The sequence below is a fragment of the Cherax quadricarinatus genome, chromosome 81 (assembly GCF_038502225.1).
Source record: "Cherax quadricarinatus isolate ZL_2023a chromosome 81, ASM3850222v1, whole genome shotgun sequence".
Taxonomy (NCBI): Eukaryota; Metazoa; Arthropoda; class Malacostraca; order Decapoda; family Parastacidae; genus Cherax; species Cherax quadricarinatus.
Window position 1 is genome coordinate 1,730,645 of NC_091372.1, and position 19,205 is coordinate 1,749,849.

Below are 19,205 nucleotides of genomic sequence, written 5' to 3' on the forward strand. Positions count from 1 at the left end.
GGGTGACCCACCGAGGCAGGGTGACCCACCGAGGCAGGGTGAACCCACCCACCGAGGCAGGTGACCCACCGAGGCAGGGTGACCCACGGAGGCAGGGTGACCCACCGAGGCAGGGTGACCCACCCCACGGAGGCAGGGTACCCACCGAGGCAGGGTGACCCACCGAGGCAGGGTGACCCACCGAGGCAGGGTGACCCACCGAGGCAGGGTAACCCACGGAGGTAGGGTGACCCACGGAGGCAGGGTGACCCACCGAGGCAGGGTGACCCAAAAAGAAAGAAAATCCCCAAAAAGAAAATACTTTCATCATCATTCAACACTTTCACCACACTCACACATTATCACTGTTTTTGCAGAGGTGCTCAGAATACAACAGTCTAGAAGCATACACATATAAAGATACACAACATATCCCTCCAAACTGCCAATATCCCAAACCCCTCCTTTAAAGTGCAGGCATTGTACTTCCCATTTCCAGGACTCAAGTCCGACTATATGAAAATAACCGGTTTCCCTGAATCCCTTCACTAAATATTACCCTGCTCACACTCCAACAGCTCGTCCAGGTCCCAAATACCATTTGCCTCCATTCACTCCTATCTAACACGCTCACACACGCTTGCTGGAAGTCCAAGCCCCTCGCCCACAAAACCTCCTTTACCCCCTCCCTCCAACCTTTTCGAGGACGACCCCTACCCCGCCTTCCTTCCCCTACAGATTTAAATGCTCTCCATGTTATTCTACTTTGATTCATTCTCCCTAAATGACCAAACCACCTCAACAACCCCTCTTCAGCCCTCTGACTAATACTTTTATTAATTCCACACCTTCTCCTAATTTCCACACTCCGAATTTTCTGCATAATATTTACACCACACATTGCTCTTAGACAGGACATCACTGCGTCCAACCATCTCCTCGCTGCTGCACTTACCACCCAAGCTTCACACCCATATAAGAGTGTTGGTACTACTATACTTTCATACATTCCCTTCTTTGCCTCCATAGATAACGTTTTTTGTCTCCACATATACCTCAACGCACCACTCACCTTTTTTCCCTCATCAATTCTATGATTAACCTCATCCTTCATAAACACATCCGCTGACATGTCAACTCCCAAGTATCTGAAAACATTCACTTCTTCCATACTCCTCCTCCCCAATTTGATATCCAATTTTTCTTTATGTAAATCATTTGATACCCTCATCACCTTACTCTTTTCTATGTTCACTTTCAACTTTCTACCTTTACACACACTCCCAAACTCGTCTACTAAACTTTGCAATTTTTCTTTAGAATCTCCCATAAGCACAGTATCATCAGCAAAAAGCAACTGTGTTAATTCCCATTTTGAATTTGATTCCCCATAATTTAATCCCACCCCTCTCCCGAACACCCTAGCATTTACTTCTTTTACAACCCCATCTATAAATATATTAAACAACCATGGTGACATTACACATCCCTGTCTAAGACCTACTTTTACCGGGAAGTATTCTCCCTCTCTTCTACACACCCTAACCTGAGCCTCACTATCCTCATAAAAACCCTTTACAGCATTTAGTAACTTACCACCTATTCCATATACTTGCAACATCTGCCTCATTGCTCCTCTATCCACTCTATCATATGCCTTTTTTAAATCCATAAATGCAATAAAAACTTCCCTACCTTTATCTAAATACTGTTCCCATATATGCTTCAATGTAAACACTTGATCTACACATCCCCTACCCACTCTAAAACCTCCTTGCTCATCTGCAATTCTACATTCTGTCTTACCTCTAATTCTTTCAATAATAATCCTACCGTACACTTTTCCTGGTATACTCAGTAAACTTATTCCTCTATAATTTTTGCACTCTCTTTTGTCCCCCTTCCCTCTATATAAAGGGACTATACATGCTCTCTGCCAATCCCTAGATACCTTCCCCTCTTTTATACATTTATTAAACAAAAATACCAACCACTCCAACACTATATCCCTTCCTGCTTTTAACATTTCTGTCATGATCCCGTCAGTTCCAGCTGCTTTACCCTCTTTCATTCTACGTAATGCCTCACGCACCTCCCCCACACTCACATCCTGTTCTTCTTCACTCCTAAAAGATGGTATACCTCCCTGGCCAGTGCATGAAATTACCGCCTCTCTTTCTTCGTCGACATTTAAAAGTTCCTCAAAATATTAAAACTATTCCAACCCTCTTCAACCCCCTCCCCCCACTACTCATACCTGCACCAGTCCACCTTTCTGCCAATAGTTGCTTATGTCTCACCCGAACTTCCTCCTCCCTTAGTTTATACACTTTCACCTCCCTCTTGCTTGTTGTTAAGTAAGTAAGTAAGTAAGTAAGTAAGTAAGTTTATTCAGGTATACACAAATACAGTTACATAGAATTATCATACATAGCAGCATATGTGTAGAGAACCTAGGATAACCCAAAAAAGTCAGACAGAGTGACTTATTTCCATTGGGTTCCTCTTTTCCCATCTACCTCTTACTCTAACTTTAGCTACAACTAAATAATGATCCGATATATCAGTTGCCCCTCTATAAACATGTACATCCTGGAGCCTACCCATCAACCTTTTATCCACCAATACATAATCTAACAAACTACTTTCATTACGTGCTATATCATACCTTGTTTATTTATCCTCTTCTTCATAAAATATGTATTCCTTATTACTAAATCTTTTTCTACACATAGCTCAATTAAAGACTCCCCATTTTCATTTACCCCTGGCACCCCAAATTTACCTACTACTCCCTCCACAACATTTTTACCCACTTTAGCATTAAAATCCCGAACCACAAGTACTCTCACACTTGGTTCAAAACTCCCCACACATTCACTCAACATTTCCCAAAATCTCTCTCTCCTCTACACTTCTCTCTTCTCCAGGTGCATATACTCTTACTGTAACCCACTTTTCACATCCAACCTTTATTTTACTCCACATAATCCTTGAATTAATACATTTATAGTTCCTCTTTTCCTGCCATATCTTATCCTTCAACATTATTGCTACTCCTTCTTTAGCTCTAACTCTATTTGAAACCCCTGACGTAATACAATTTATTCCTCTCCATTGAAACTCTCCCACCACCTTCAGCTTTGTTTCACTTAAAGCCAGGACATCCAGCTTCTTCTCATTCATAACATCCACAATCATCTCTTTCTTATCATTTGCACAACATCCACGCACATTTAAACTTCCCACTTTGACAATTTTCTTCTTATCCTTTTTAATAATTATTACAGGAAAAGGGGTTACTAGCCCATTGTTCCCGGCATTTTAGTTGACTTTTACAACACGCATGGCTTATGGAGGAAAGATTCTTATTTCACTTCCCCATGGATATAAAAGGAAAAGTAATAAGACCAAGAACCATTAAGATAAAATCAAAGAAAACTCAGATGAGTGTGAATAAATAAACGTGTACATGTAAGTGTAGTGTGACCTAAGTGTAAGTAGAAGTAGCAAGATGTACATGTAATCTTGCATATTTATGAGACAGACAAAAGACACCAGCAATCCTACCATCATGTAAAACAATTACAGGCTTTCGTTATAAGCTCACTTGGCAGGACCGTAGTACCTCCCTGGGTGGTTGCTGTCTACCAACCTACTACCTATATATATATATATATATATATATATATATATATATATATATATATATATATATATATATATATATATATATATATATATATATATATATATATATATATAATAGGGTGTACTCTGCAAAGCCAAGACTGATTTTATGTAGTATTGATCACACTTCTGCATCCTTCCAGACACACACACACACACACACACACACACACACACACACACACACACACACACACACACACACACACACACACACACACACACACACACACACACTCACACACAGTGGAAAGGTTTATTCCTAAGGGCAACAGTAACAACGGGAAGACCAGAACTAGCCCCTGGTTTACCCGACGGTGTAAGGAGGCAAAAACAAAGTGCAATAGAGAATGGAAAAAGTACAGAAGGCAGAGAACACACGAAAATAGGGAGATTAGTCGCAGAGCCAGGAATGAGTACGCACAGGTAAGGAGGGAGGCACAGCGACAGTATAAAAATGACATAGCATCGAGAATCAAGACTGACCCGAAACTGTTGTATAGCCACATCAGGAGGAAGACAACAGTCAAAGACCAGGTGATCAGATTGAGGACAGAAGGTGGAGAACTCACAAGAAGTGATCAGGAGGTATGTGAGGAGCTAAACAGGAGATTTAAGGAAGTTTTTATAGTAGAGACAGGAAGGGCTCTGGGAAGACAGCACAGAAGGGAACATCAAGAGGGAATATACCAACACGTGTTGGATGACATACGAACAACCGAGGAGGAGGTGCAGAAACTGCTAAGTGACCTTGATACCTCAAAGGCGATGGGACCGGACAACATCTTCCCATGGGTCTTTAGAGAAGGAGCAGAAATGCTGTGCGTGCCCCTAACCACAATCTTCAACACATCCCTTGAAACTGGGCAACTACCTGAGAAATGGAAGACAGCAAATGTAGTCCCCATATTTAAGAAAGGAAACAGAAATGAGGCACTAAACTAAAGACCTTTGTCTCTGACATGTATTGTGTGCAAAGTCATGGAGAAGATTATCAGGAGGAGAGTGGTGGAACACCTGGAACGGAACAAGATTATAAATGAAAACCAGCATGGGTTCATGGAAGGCAAATCCTGTATCACAAACCTCCTGGAGTTTAATGACAAGGTAACAGAAGTAAGACACGAGAGAGAGGGGTGGGTTCATTGCGTTTTCCTAGACTGCAGGAAAGTCTTTGACACAGTTCCCCACAAGAGATTAGTGCAGAAGCTGGAGGATCAGGCGCATATAACAGGGAGGGCACTGCAATGGATCAGGGAATACCTGACAGGGAGGCAGCAACGAGTCATGGTACGTGAAGAGGTATCACAGTGGGCGCCTGTGACGAGCGGGGTATCACAGGGGTCAGTTCAAGGACCAGTGCTATTTTTAATATATGCGAACGGCATGATGGAAGGAATAGACTCTGAAGTGTCCCTATTCGCAGATGTGAAGTTGATGAGAAGAATTAAATCGGATGAGGATGAGGCAGGACTGCAAAGAGACCTGGACAGGCTGGACATGTGGTCCAGAAACTGGCTTCTCGAATTTAATCCTGCCAAATGCAAAGTCATGAAGATTGGGGAGGGGCAAAGAAGACCGCAGACAGAGTATAGGCTAGGTGGACAAAGACTACAGATCTCACTCAGGGAGAAAGATCTTGGGGTGACCATAACACCGAGCACGTCACCGGAGGCACACATCAACCAAAAAACTGCTGCAGCATATGGGCGCCTGGCAAACCTGAGAATAGCGTTCCGATACCTTAATAAGGAATCGTTCAGGACACTGTACACTGTGTATGTTAGGCCCATACTGGAGTATGCAGCACCAGTCTGGAACCCACACCTGGTCAAGCACGTCAAGAAAATGGAAGGAATGGATGGGACATAAGGTGATAATTGCAGTAATGTACAACCCACCACAGAACTGCAGGAGGCCAAGAGAAGAATACGATGAGAGCAACAGAGCAATGGTCGACACACTAGCCGAGGTGGTCAGGAGAGCACACATGGGGGGAGCAAAGTTACTAGTTATGGGTAATTTCAATCACAAGGAGATTGACTGGGAAAACCTGGAGCCCCATGGGGGTCCCGAAACATGGAGAGCCAAGATGATGGATGTGGTACTGGAAAACCTCATGCATCAACATGTTAGAGACACTACCAGAGAGAAAGGAGAGGATGAACCAGCAAGACTGGACCTTGTATTCACCTTGAGTAGTTCTGACATCGAGGATATCATATATGAAAGGCCCCTGGGAGCTAGTGATCATGTGGTTATGTGCTTCGGCTACATAGTTGAGCTCCAAGTGGAGAGAGCAGCAGGAATAGGGTGGGAAAAACCAAACTACAAAAGGGGGAACTACTCAGGCTTGAGGAACTTCTTTCAATACATTCAGTGGGAGAGGGAACTGACAGGAAAACCAGTACAAGAAATGATGGACTATGTGGCAACAAAATGCAAGGAGGCAGAGGAGAGGTTTGTTCCCAAGGGAAACAGAAATAATGGGAAGAACAGAATGAGTCCTTGGTTCACCCAAAGGTGTAGGGAGGCAAAAACTAGGTGTACTAGAGAATGGAAAAGGTACAGAAGACAGAGAACTCAGGAAAATAAAGAGATTAGCCGAAGAGCCAGAAACGAATATGCGCAGATAAGATGGGAGGCTGAGCGGCAATACGAAAATGACATAGCATCGAAAGTCAAGACTGACCCGAAGCTGTTGTACAGCCACATCAGGAGGAAAACAAGTCAAGGACCAGGTAATCAGACTGAGGAAGGGTGATGGGGAATTCACAAGAAACGACCGGGAGGTATGTCAGGAGCTCAACACAAGATTTAAAGAAGTATTTACAGTGGAAACCAGTAGGACTCCAGGAAATCAGAGCAGGGGGGTGCACCACCAAGTGCTGGATGAGGTACATATAACCAAGGAGGAGATGAAGAAGCTGCTATGCGAACTTGACAACTCAAAGGCGGTGGGACCAGACAACATCTCTCCGTGGGTCCTTAAAGAGGGAGCAGAGACATTGTGTGTACCATTAACAAAGATCTTCAACACATCATTTGAAACTGGGCAACTCCCCGAGGTATGGAAGATGGCAAATGTAGTCCCAAATTTTAAAAAGGGAGACAGACATGAGGCACTAAACTACAGACCTGTATCACTAACGTGTATAGTATGCAAGGTCATGGAGAAGATCATCAGGAGGAGAGTGGTGGAGCACCTGGAAAGAAACAAGTGTATAATTGACAACCAGCATGGTTTCAGGGAGGGAAAATCCTGTGTCACAAACCTACTAGAGTTTTATGACAAGGTGACAGAAGTAAGACAAGAGAGAGAGGGGTGGATCGACTGCATTTTTTTGGACTGCAAGAAGGCCTTCGACACAGTTCCTCACAAGAGGTTACTGCAAAAGCTAGAGGATCAGGCACACATAACAGGAAAGGCACTGCAATGGATAAGAGAATACCTTACAGGGAGGCAACAACGAGTCATGGTACGTGATGAGGTGTCAAAGTGGGCGCCTGTGACAAGCGGGGTATCACAGGGGTCAGTTCTAGGACCAGTGCTATTTTTAATATATGCGAACGACATGATGGAAGGAATAGACTCTGAAGTGTCCTTGTTTGCGGACGATGTGAAGTTAATGAGAAGAATCAAATCGGATGAGGATCAGGCAGGACTACAAAGAGACCTGGACAGGCTACAAGCCTGGTCCAGCAACTGGCTCCTTGAGTTTAATCCCGCCAAATGCAAAGTCATGAAGATTGGGGAAGGGTAAAGAAGACCGCAGACACAATATAGTTTAGATGGCCAAAGTCTGCAAACCCCACTCAAGGAAAAAGATCTGGGGGTGAGTATAACACCGAGCATATCTCATGAGGCGCACATCAACCAGATAACTGCTGCAGCATACGGGCGCCTGGCAAACCTACGGATAGCGTTCCGATACCTCAGTAAGGAGTCGTTCAAGACTCTGTATACCATTTACGTCAGGCCCATACTGGAGTATGCAGCACCAGTTTGGAATCCACACCTAGTCAAGCACGTCAAGAAATTAGAGAAAGTGCAAAGGTTTGCAACAAGACTAGTCCCAGAGCTACGGGGATTGTCCTACGAAGAAAGGTTGAGGGAAATCGGCCTGACGACACTGGAGGCCAGGAGGGTCAGAGGAGACATGATAACGACATATAAAATACTGCGCGGAATAGACGAGGTGGACAAAGACGGGATGTTCCAGAGATGGGACACAGACACAAGAGGTCACAATTGAAAGTTGAAGACTCAGATGAATCAAAGGGATGTTAGGAAGTATTTCTTCAGTCATAGGGTAGTCAAGCCGTGGAACAGCCTAGAAAGTTAAGTAGAGGAGGCGGGAACCATACATAGTTTTAAGGCGAGGTATGATAAAGCTCATGGAGCAGGGAGAGAGAGGACCTAGTAGCAATCAGTGAAGAGGCGGGGCCAGGAGCTATGACTCGGCCCCTGCAACCACAAATAGGTGAGTACAAATAGGTGAGTACACACACACACACACACACACACACACACACACACACACACACACACACACACACACGCTAAAGGGATGAGAGAATACGTGAATGCAGCTCACTGAGGGAGGCAGCCGGAAGGAAAGTCAGTGAGTTGATGGACTACCTTACTGGAGCAGAGTGCCGGCAGGTAGAGCTCAGCTTCAAACCCAGAGGAAGAAGATATTGTAGACCTGGTTGAAGCAGAGGTAGAGGGAGACGAGAGAATAAAAGCGTAAGAGGAGAGACGGGAAGAGAGAAGTGAGCAGAGGAACTAGGAATGAATATGATAGAGTAAAGAGAACATAAAGAAAGAGCACTGCAGTAGGCCTACTGGCCCCTGCTAGGCAGGTCCAAGTCAGCTACTGACCTAAGCTGTCTCCAATCGCTGAGAGACACTGTCAGTGACACAGTGAGGTCTAGACTGACCCATAACTGCTTCTCAGTCACCTCAGAGTCAAGTCAGTGGAGGATGTGCTGTGAAACTAATGAAGCTTAAGCTTTAGGGCCCCTAAACATGGAGGGGCCTCTGAAGCCATTTTAATCCACATTACTTAAAAATTTTGGGTCTACTGTATGAGAAGGGTTGCGATTGGGCCCCCATAACAGTTCAAGCTTCAGAGCCCCAAAAATGTAGGTCTCCCATTGACTGGAGGATGTGTCAGGAAGACTGAGGAGAAGTGAGATGAAATAACAAGGAAGAGTGTGAAGTGTTATACACACAGTGTGAAGATGTTATCTTAGAAGGTCAGGAAGGAAGAGTACATCAACAGGTATTGGACATCAGACATCAGGGAAAGAGAAATTGGAAATTTTGATGAAGCTGGACACATCAGAGGCAGTGATGTGTCCAGCTGCCTCTGAGCAGAGGCACTGTCTGAACCACTAGCTAAAATCTACGAGTCAATGGACACAGTACACTTGCCAGAGATCAACCATAGGGAAAGCTGAATGGTAGCTCTAGGCCTTTTGTGTTGTAATCATCACATCAGGAGCTTGCAATGTTGCAGGAGTAGAAGGCCTGGTAGATTCGTTCAGGGGAACGAATCTGCCAAGATTTCTTCAGCCTCAGGATGGTCGAGAAGTGGAATGATGTTATTGAGGATGTGGAGGCAGACTTCATACATAATTTTAATAATAATAATAATAATAATAATAATAATAATAATAATAATAATAATAATAATAATAATAATAATAATAATAATAATAATAATAATAAAAACAATTGATCATTTTTTCAATAAAAATGCTGGTCGAAACTCAACTTATTTCTCATCACACGAGAGCAAAAAATATTTATTCCCCGGAGAGACTGTTGTTCCATGAGATATTATCCACCTAAATATATTTTACGAGGGTAAGACTGTACGATGTTAAATGTACGCCCGACCAATCAGCGGCCGCCCCTGAGACTCAAGGTTCCAGTAATGTTTCCACTTTGTAAACAAGTCGGACTTTCAATGTGAGTCAGGTCGAGTTTTTTGTTGTTTTTAACGTAATTCGTAAATGTTAGTCAACAAGACAGGTGTTTTTTTTTCTTTACGTCGTGATTCGTAACTTTAATGGACAGAGTGACTTACGTTATAATTCGTAACTCTAATAAATAAAACGTTAAATATCACAATTCGTAACTTCAGTGAACATAACGAGTGTTTAACGTCACAATTCGTAACTTCAATGAACATAACGAGTGTTTAACGTCACAATTCGTAACTTCAGTGAACATAACGAGTGTTTAACGTCACAATTCGTAACTTCAGTGAACATAACGAGTGTTTAACGTCACAATTCGTAACTTCAGTGAACATAACGAGTGTTTAACGTCACAATTCGTAACTTCAATGAACATAACGAGTGTTTAACGTCACAATTCGTAACTTCAGTGAACATAACGAGTGTTTAACGTCACAATTCGTAACTTCAGTGAACATAACGAGTGTTTAACGTCACAATTCGTAACTTCAGTGAACATAACGAGTGTTTAACGTCACAATTCGTAACTTCAGTGAACATAACGAGTGTTTAACGTCACAATTCGTAACTTCAGTGAACATAACGAGTGTTTAACGTCACAATTCGTAACTTCAGTGAACATAACGAGTGTTTAACGTCACAATTCGTAACTTCAGAGAACATAACGAGTGTTTAACGTCACAATTCGTAACTTCAGTGAACATAACGAGTGTTTAACGTCACAATTCGTAACTTCAATGAACATAACGAGTGTTTAACGTCACAATTCGTAACTTCAGTGAACATAACGAGTGTTTAACGTCACAATTCGTAACTTCAGTGAACATAACGAGTGTTTAACGTCACAATTCGTAACTTCAGAGAACATAACGAGTGTTTAACGTCACAATTCGTAACTTCAGTGAACATAACGAGTGTTTAACGTCACAATTCGTAACTTCAGTGAACATAACGAGTGTTTAACGTCACAATTCGTAACTTCAGTGAACATAACGAGTGTTTAACGTCACAATTCGTAACTTCAGTGAACATAACGAGTATTTAACGTCACAATTCGTAACAGCAGCTCCAGTAACGTGAGTACCGTTCTTCATTAACCATTTATTAGCTAAGGTTATATTTAGATTAGGTTAATTTAGGCCAGGTTGACTTCTTAATACCCACACACTACTTCCCCTTTTCCTTAATTACTAACTAATTAATTACTAATTGCTAATTAGCTACTGTAATGGAGCTAAGAAGCCTCCCCCACTTACTGTGTTACACTATATACACGTCAGAAACACGTTTATAGATGTTAGAAACATGTTTTTAATGTCAGAAACGTGTTTATAGATGCCAGAAACATGCTTTTAATGTCAGAAACATGTTTATAGATGTCAGAAACATTATAGATGCCAGAAACATGTTTATAGATGCCAGAAACATATTTATAGATGCCAGAAAAATGTTTATAGATGCCAGAAACATATTTATAGATGCCAGAAAAATGTTTATAGATGCCAGAAACATGTTTATAGATGCCAGAAACATGTTTATAGATGCCAGAAACATGTTTATAGATGTCAGAAACATGTTTTTAATGTCAGAAACGTTTATAAATGTCAGAAACAGGTTTACAATGTTAGAAACATGTTTGTAATTTCAGAAACATGTTTTTAATGTCAAAAACATGTTTATAGATGCCAGCAACATGTGTATAGATGTCAGAAACATGTTCATAGATGTCAGAAACACGTTTATAGATGTCAGAAACACGTTTATATATGTCTAACATTATTATAGATGTCAGAAACATTATTATAGATGTCAGAAACATTAAAGATGTCAAACATTGTTATGGATGCCAGAAACATTATTATAGATGTCAGAAACATATTTATAGATATTAGAGACATGTATATAGATGCCAGAAACATTATAGATGCCAAAAACATATTTATAGATGCGAGAAACATGTTTCTAGATGCCAGAAACATTATTATAGATGTCAGAAACATTATTATAGATGCCAAAAACATATTTATAGATGCCAGAAAAATATTTATAGTTGCCGGAAACACCTTTATAGATGCTGGAAGTGAATACATAGATTCCAACAATTTTATTAATTTTTTTTTTCGCCGGTATTCTCCCGGTCCGGGTCTTTTCCAAGTAGTGGTGACCCGGCCTTGGCTCCCTATCTGGGGAGTATCTCGAGACCTAAGTCTACCATGGGAGGAGGTAGAACTACCCCCTCATCTTTGGGACCAACTGTCCCCAGGCCTAGCCACATTCCCCGCCCTCACGGGGCTCGTAGGGAGAAACTAGGCCTCTGGTCTGCCATCTACCCCGCCTCAAAGGGGCTCGTGGGGATGGCAGTCTTATGAGCTGCAGGTGGTAACAAGCTCACGCCTCTTTTAAATGACAGAAACAGATACTGTATGGATGCCGGAAACTTATTAATATTAGCCAGAAATATAAATGCTATTGACCACTACTGACTTCTACTACTACTGTTATTACTACTACTGGTTTAGAAAGACACGTAAGCAAACACTATAACATATTTAATAGAAAACGTTTCGGTCCTGGGACCTTGATCACTTCTAACGTACAGAGGTAGAAAGATCAAGGTCCCAGGACCGAAACGTTTTCTAATAAATATGTTATAGTGTTTGCTTACGTGTCTTTCTAAACCAACTTGTCGGTATTTATTACCAAGGTTTATACCATTACTACTACTACTACTGTTATTACTACTACTACTACTGTTATTACTACTACTACTACTGTTATTACTACTACTACTACTGTTATTACTACTACTACTACTGTTATTACTACTACTACTACTGTTATTACTACTACTACTACTGTTATTACTACTACTACTACTGTTATTACTACTACTACTACTGTTATTACTACTACTACTGTTATTACTACTACTACTACTGTTATTACTACTACTACTACTGTTATTCTACTACTGTTATTACTACTACTACTACTGTTATTACTACTAGTACTACTGTTATTCTACTACTACTGTTATTACTACTACTACTACTGTTATTACTACTACTATTACTATCGTTACTGCTGCTACATTATTATTTCTACTGCTATTACTACTACTACTGCATACACTAATACATCCCACAAGCAAGCCAAGTGTTGTATCGACAAGTGTCTACGACAGAATAGTAACTATTGACAAAAAATAGAACCATAATAAGGTAGTGAATCCTAAGAGAACATCTTGATACTTTTCAGAATAAGCTAAAGATGATTATGAAATCTATACATATTTATAGATGATCGAAACAAAATATAGATGCAAGAAATGCTTATAGATCTTGAAATTGATATATGTCAGGACCATCAGTACAATTAATGGGGTTTAAAGCCTATCTACTACACGAGGGTCGTTAAGGCTGCAGAGTTAATGGGGTTTAAAGCCTATCTACTACACGAGGATCGTTGAGGCTGCATTAGTGGGGTTTAAAGCCTATCTACTACACGAGGATCGTTGAGGCTGCATTAGTGGGGTTTAAAGCCTATCTACTACACGAGGATCATTGAGGCTGCATTAGTGGGGTTTAAAGCCTATCTACTACACGAGGATCGTTGAGGCTGCATTAGTGGGGTTTAAAGCCTATCTACTACACGAGGGTCGTTAAAACTGCATGTCACGTGTTCATCAGTCAAGAATATTTAACAATGAGCGTCACAATAAGCTATTTATATATTATAAACGGATTTAATATTGTGTTAAACGTAGAGACAACTTCTGCAGATTAAACACAAATTCAATTCCGGTTAATAGAGACATAAGCGCAGCCTTGAACAACACACACACAAGGGTGAAATTCCGAGTAATTGAGACAGAGACGTAAACCCAATTGATAGCAGCACAGCTTAGCCAGACAGAGCATAACCCCGATAAATGATACAAGTATATATTTATATCCGGATATAAGGACATAAAGATGTAGGTATACTAGACACAGGTTTTGGGATGTATTATAGGTGATATTACAGGGGTTCTTAGAGTGTAAGAGGGACACAAGTGCTTCAGCTGACCTAGGAATCACTGTTTATTATTGTGGGAAGGTATGTTCCCTTTAAGCTCGGAGCTTGCTGTCCCCGAGAGTGCTTCAACGTTCAGTGTTTCAACGTTCAGTGTTTCAACGTTTAGTGTGTTTCAACGTTCAGTGTTTCAACGTTCAGTGTTTCAACGTTCAGTGTTTCAACGTTCAGTGTTTCAACGTTTAGTGTGTTTCAACGTTCAGTGTTTCAACGTTTAGTGTTTCAACGTTCAGTGTTTCAACGTTTAGTGTGTTTCAACGTTCAGTGTTTCAACGTTCAGTGTTTCAACGTTCAGTGTTTCAACGTTCAGTGTTTCAACGTTCAGTGTTTCAACGTTCAGTGTGTTTCAACGTTCAGTGTTTCAACGTTCAGTGTTTCAACGTTCAGTGTTTCAACGTTCAGTGTTTCAACGTTTAGTGTGTTTCAACGTTCAGTGTTTCAAAGTTCAGTGTGCGTTTCAACGTTCAGTGTTTCAACGTTTAGTGTGTTTCAATGTTCAGTGTTTCACAGTTCAGTGTTATTTCAACGTTCAGTGTTGTTTGAACGTTCAGTGTTGTTGTTTCAACGTTCAGTGTTGTTGTTTGAACGTTCAGTGTTGTTGTTTCAACGTTCAGTGTTGTTGTTTGAACGTTCAGTGTTGTTGTTTCAACGTTCAGTGTTGTTGTTTCAACGTTCAGTGTTGTTGTTTCAACGTTCAGTGTTGTTGTTTCAACGTTCAGTGTTGTTGTTTCAACGTTCAGTGTTGTTGTTTCAACGTTCAGTGTTGTTGTTTGAACGTTCAGTGTTGTTGTTTCAACGTTCAGTGTTGTTTAAACGTTCAGTGTTGTTGTTTGAACGTTCAGTGTTGTTGTTTCAACGTTCAGTGTTGTTTAAACGTTCAGTGTTGTTGTTTGAACGTTCAGTGTTGTTGTTTGAACGTTCAGTGTTGTTGTTTGAACGTTCAGTGTTGTTGTTTGAACGTTCAGTGTTGTTTGAACGTTCAGTGTTGTTGTTTGAACGTTCAGTGTTGTTTGAACGTTCAGTGTTGTTGTTTGAACGTTCAGTGTTGTTGTTTGAACGTTCAGTGTTGTTTCAACGTTCAGTGTTGTTGTTTCAACGTTCAGTGTTGTTGTTTCAACGTTCAGTGTTGTTGTTTCAACGTTCAGTGTTGTTGTTTGAACGTTCAGTGTTGTTTGAACGTTCAGTGTTGTTGTTTGAACGTTCAGTGTTGTTGTTTGAACGTTCAGTGTTGTTTGAACGTTCAGTGTTGTTGTTTCAACGTTCAGTGTTGTTGTTTCAACGTTCAGTGTTGTTGTTTCAACGTTCAGTGTTGTTGTTTCAACGTTCAGTGTTGTTGTTTGAACGTTCAGTGTTGTTGTTTCAACGTTCAGTGTTGTTGTTTCAACGTTCAGTGTTGTTGTTTGAACGTTCAGTGTTGTTTGAACGTTCAGTGTTGTTTGAACGTTCAGTGTTGTTGTTTCAACGTTCAGTGTTGTTGTTTCAACGTTCAGTGTTGTTGTTTCAACGTTCAGTGTTGTTGTTTCAACGTTCAGTGTTGTTGTTTGAACGTTCAGTGTTGTTGTTTCAACGTTCAGTGTTGTTGTTTCAACGTTCAGTGTTGTTGTTTGAACGTTCAGTGTTGTTTGAACGTTCAGTGTTGTTGTTTGAACGTTCAGTGTTGTTGTTTGAACGTTCAGTGTTGTTTGAACGTTCAGTGTTGTTGTTTCAACGTTCAGTGTTGTTGTTTCAACGTTCAGTGTTGTTGTTTCAACGTTCAGTGTTGTTTCAACGTTCAGTGTTGTTGTTTCAACGTTCAGTGTTGTTGTTTCAACGTTCAGTGTTGTTGTTTGAACGTTCAGTGTTGTTGTTTGAACGTTCAGTGTTGTTGTTTGAACGTTCAGTGTTGTTTGAACGTTCAGTGTTGTTGTTTCAACGTTCAGTGTTGTTGTTTCAACGTTCAGTGTTGTTGTTTCAACGTTCAGTGTTGTTGTTTCAACGTTCAGTGTTGTTGTTTGAACGTTCAGTGTTGTTGTTTCAACGTTCAGTGTTGTTGTTTCAACGTTCAGTGTTGTTGTTTGAACGTTCAGTGTTGTTTGAACTTTCAGTGTTGTTGTTTGAACGTTCAGTGTTGTTGTTTGAACGTTCAGTGTTGTTTGAACGTTCAGTGTTGTTGTTTCAACGTTCAGTGTTGTTGTTTCAACGTTCAGTGTTGTTGTTTCAACGTTCAGTGTTGTTTCAACGTTCAGTGTTGTTGTTTCAACGTTCAGTGTTGTTGTTTCAACGTTCAGTGTTGTTGTTTGAACGTTCAGTGTTGTTGTTTGAACGTTCAGTGTTGTTGTTTGAACGTTCAGTGTTGTTGTTTGAACGTTCAGTGTTGTTGTTTGAACGTTCAGTGTTGTTGTTTCAACGTTCAGTGTTGTTGTTTCAACGTTCAGTGTTGTTGTTTGAACGTTCAGTGTTGTTTGAACGTTCAGTGTTGTTGTTTGAACGTTCAGTGTTGTTGTTTCAACGTTCAGTGTTGTTGTTTGAACGTTCAGTGTTGTTGTTTGAACGTTCAGTGTTGTTGTTTCAACGTTCAGTGTTGTTATTTCAACGTTCAGTGTTGTTGTTTGAACGTTCAGTGTTGTTGTTTGAATGTTCAGTGTTGTTGTTTGAACGTTCAGTGTTGTTGTTTGAACGTTCAGTGTTGTTGTTTCAACGTTCAGTGTTGTTGTTTGAACGTTCAGTGTTGTTGTTTGAACGTTCAGTGTTGTTGTTTCAACGTTCAGTGTTGTTATTTCAACGTTCAGTGTTGTTGTTTGAACGTTCAGTGTTGTTGTTTGAATGTTCAGTGTTGTTTCAATGTTCAGTGTTGTTGTTTGAACGTTCAGTGTTGTTTGAACGTTCAGTGTTGTTGTTTGAATGTTCAGTGTTGTTTCAATGTTCAGTGTTGTTGTTTGAACGTTCAGTGTTGTTGTTTAAACGTTCAGTGTTGTTGTTTGAACGTTCAGTGTTGTTGTTTCAACGTTCAGTGTTGTTGTTTGAACGTTCAGTGTTGTTGTTTCAACGTTCAGTGTTGTTGTTTCAACGTTCAGTGTTGTTGTTTCAACGTTCAGTGTTGTTGTTTGAACGTTCAGTGTTGTTGTTTGAATGTTCAGTGTTGTTTCAATGTTCAGTGTTGTTGTTTGAACGTTCAGTGTTGTTGTTTGAACGTTCAGTGTTGTTGTTTCAACGTTCAGTGTTGTTGTTTGAACGTTCAGGGTTGTTTGAACGTTCAGTGTTGTTGTTTGAACGTTCAGTGTTGTTGTTTGAACGTTCAGTGTTGTTGTTTGAACGTTCAGTGTTGTTGTTTCAACGTTCAGTGTTGTTGTTTGAACGTTCAGTGTTGTTTGAACGTTCAGTGTTGTTGTTTGAACGTTCAGTGTTGTTGTTTCAACGTTCAGTGTTGTTGTTTGAACGTTCAGTGTTGTTGTTTCAACGTTCAGTGTTGTTGTTTCAACGTTCAGTGTTGTTGTTTGAACGTTCAGTGTTGTTGTTTCAACGTTCAGTGTTGTTGTTTGAACGTTCAGTGTTGTTGTTTGAACGTTCAGTGTTGTTGTTTGAACGTTCAGTGTTGTTGTTTGAACGTTCAGTGTTGTTGTTTAAACGTTCAGTGTTGTTTGAACGTTCAGTGTTGTTGTTTCAACGTTCAGTGTTGTTGTTTGAACGTTCAGTGTTGTTGTTTGAACGTTCAGTGTTGTTGTTTGAACGTTCAGTGTTGTTGTTTAAACGTTCAGTGTTGTTTGAACGTTCAGTGTTGTTGTTTCAACGTTCAGTGTTGTTGTTTGAACGTTCAGTGTTGTTGTTTCAACGTTCAGTGTTGTTGTTTGAACGTTCAGTGTTGTTGTTTGAATGTTCAGTGTTGTTTCAATGTTCAGTGTTGTTGTTTGAACGTTCAGTGTTGTTGTTTGAACGTTCAGTGTTGTTGTTTCAACGTTCAGTGTTGTTGTTTGAACGTTCAGTGTTGTTTGAACGTTCAGTGTTGTTGTTTGAACGTTCAGTGTTGTTGTTTGAACGTTCAGTGTTGTTGTTTGAACGTTCAGTGTTGTTGTTTCAACGTTCAGTGTTGTTGTTTGAACGTTCAGTGTTGTTTGAACGTTCAGTGTTGTTGTTTCAACGTTCAGTGTTGTTGTTTCAACGTTCAGTGTTGTTGTTTGAACGTTCAGTGTTGTTGTTTCAACGTTCAGTGTTGTTGTTTCAACGTTCAGTGTTGTTGTTTGAACGTTCAGTGTTGTTGTTTGAACGTTCAGTGTTGTTGTTTGAACGTTCAGTGTTGTTGTTTGAACGTTCAGTGTTGTTGTTTGAACGTTCAGTGTTGTTGTTTGAACGTTCAGTGTTGTTGTTTAAACGTTCAGTGTTGTTTGAACGTTCAGTGTTGTTGTTTCAACGTTCAGTGTTGTTGTTTGAACGTTCAGTGTTGTTGTTTCAACGTTCAGTGTTGTTGTTTGAACGTTCAGTGTTGTTGTTTCAACGTTCAGTGTTGTTTGAACGTTCAGTGTTGTTGTTTGAACGTTCAGTGTTGTTGTTTGAACGTTCAGTGTTGTTGTTTGAACGTTCAGTGTTGTTGTTTCAACGTTCAGTGTTGTTGTTTGAACGTTCAGTGTTGTTGTTTCAACGTTCAGTGTTGTTTGAACGTTCAGTTTTGTTGTTTGAACGTTCAGTGTTGTTGTTTGAACGTTCAGTGTTGTTGTTTAAACGTTCAGTGTTGTTTGAACGTTCAGTGTTGTTGTTTCAACGTTCAGTGTTGTTGTTTGAACGTTCAGTGTTGTTGTTTCAACGTTCAGTGTTGTTGTTTGAACGTTCAGTGTTGTTGTTTCAACGTTCAGTGTTGTTGTTTGAACGTTCAGTGTTGTTGTTTAAACGTTCAGTGTTGTTTGAACGTTCAGTGTTGTTGTTTCAACGTTCAGTGTTGTTGTTTGAACGTTCAGTGTTGTTGTTTCAACGTTCAGTGTTGTTGTTTGAACGTTCAGTGTTGTTGTTTCAACGTTCAGTGTTGTTGTTTCAACGTTCAGTGTCGTTTAAACGTTCAGTGTTGTTGTTTGAACGTTCGGTGTTGTTTCAACGTTCAGTGTTGTTGTTTGAACGTTCAGTGTTGTTGTTTGAACGTTCAGTGTTGTTTCAACGTTCAGTGTTGTTGTTTGAACGTTCAGTGTTGTTGTTTGAACGTTCAGTGTTGTTTCAACGTTCAGTGTTGTTGTTTGAACGTTCAGTGTTGTTGTTTGAACGTCCAGTGTTGTTTCAACGTTCAGTGTTGTTGTTTGAACGTTCAGTGTTGTTGTTTCAACGTTCAGTGTTGTTGTTTGAACGTTCAGTGTTGTTGTTTGAACGTTCAGTGTTGTTGTTTGAACGTTCAGTGTTGTTGTTTGAACGTTCAGTGTTGTTTCAACGTTCAGTGTTGTTGTTTGAACGTTCAGTGTTGTTGTTTGAACGTTCAGTGTTGTTTCAACGTTCAGTGTTGTTGTTTGAACGTTCAG

The 19,205-nt window shown here is 40.4% G+C and overlaps 1 protein-coding gene across 1 annotated transcript in view; it reads right to left on the bottom strand.

Annotated features, from left to right (window-relative positions):
- The window catches only part of LOC128699782 (uncharacterized), a 209,340-nt gene that overhangs the window by 82,682 nt on the left and 107,453 nt on the right, over positions 1-19,205 (bottom strand). The window lies entirely within an intron of this gene.